Below are 1,461 nucleotides of genomic sequence, written 5' to 3' on the forward strand. Positions count from 1 at the left end.
TGTGCGTACGCGCAGCCAGCGGCGCCAGCCACGGCACTGCCAGGAGAGAGGAGTCCGTGTGCACATGCATATGTATAACATATGCCTCCGTGTACCTGTTATACAGACACAGAGCTAACATGCAGATATAAACACAGACTTGCATTCTGGATCTCTCACCGCTTCCGGCAAAGCTGCAGACGTATCAAATACTGCACAAGTAAAAGGGCTGATGGAATAAGTAATTTAAAAGATGTGCAGATGTGGCACTTAGGGACATGGTTTAGTGGTGGACCTCGCAGTGTTAGGTTAATGGTTGACTCCATGATCTTAGAGGTCTTTTCCAACTGAAATGATTCTATGATCTTATGATATGACTGCATTAGCAGACGTGCTCTGACTGGTTTGTGTGCTACCTGCCTATAGAGCCTGCACACAGGAATAACCCTCACCGCAGCGCTGATTACAGGTGAGTACCTGACACAGGGCTGTAAAAGCATCACAAAACTTACGCAAACTCCTCTAAAAGGGGTAGTGGTATGTCACACATGTCACATAATGGTGCTGCTTTGTAAGCTAGAAATGTCTCACATGGAGGGGCGCTGGAAAGGTCTTTCAACAATGAAACCCCCATCAACCCTCTGAATTAGGAACATGCTGGTGCATCAGGTCCCAGAGAAAATCTGTGCTAGAGACAGGGAGCCAGGGGGAAGTTGAAGGAAGTTGGTAAAAGCCTTGCCTTCAGAGTTTATTCATAACTCCCTCCCCCTTCTTTTTCAGAGGAGTGCTTTGCACGTGGGCTGGTAACACATTCTTATCAAACACCAGAGCACTTCTGAATGAGCCAGAATTAAAAACCTGACATCTCCTGTCAGCTGGGACAGAACAACATTACACACTCATCAAAAGCAGGATTTCCACTAGAGAATCTCCCACTCCATCTTTTAGCAAATATCTCTGCAAATTCTCTTTTCCACATCACAGCCCTACCAGACTGCATTCATCTTCTCCAGGAATTCAGCAATGAGCCCAAGACTGAGGAGTGATGACTATGGTGGATAGGGGTGTGGGACCATCTCAGAAGCTCTACCAGGGTGAATCTCCAGATAAATACAGAAGACCGTGTCCTCTGCCATCACTCATTAATCAAACTTCAGTTTTCTATCTTCTCTGGTAGGGATATCACAGTCATTAGCAAAGGGGGATCCTACATACATGTAGTTGCATCAATAACATCTCTGGACAAACATTGATTATACATCATATACTAGATCAAAAGACAAAAAAGAAGAAAGTGTGCCAATTCACCACATTCATATTTCAATTCTAAATGAAGTAAGTGTTTAACCCAGCTTCTTAAGGAAAAAATGCAAACCTGCTGTTGCCTGTCCCCTGCATCCAATCCCCATAATTTTTGAGTTCCCTCCCCAAATTTGCCAGAATAATTTGATTATGTTATATATACTTAAATACCTACAAATT

The sequence above is a fragment of the Corvus brachyrhynchos genome, unplaced genomic scaffold (assembly GCF_000691975.1).
Source record: "Corvus brachyrhynchos isolate BGI_N302 unplaced genomic scaffold, ASM69197v1 scaffold11, whole genome shotgun sequence".
Taxonomy (NCBI): domain Eukaryota; kingdom Metazoa; phylum Chordata; class Aves; order Passeriformes; family Corvidae; genus Corvus; species Corvus brachyrhynchos.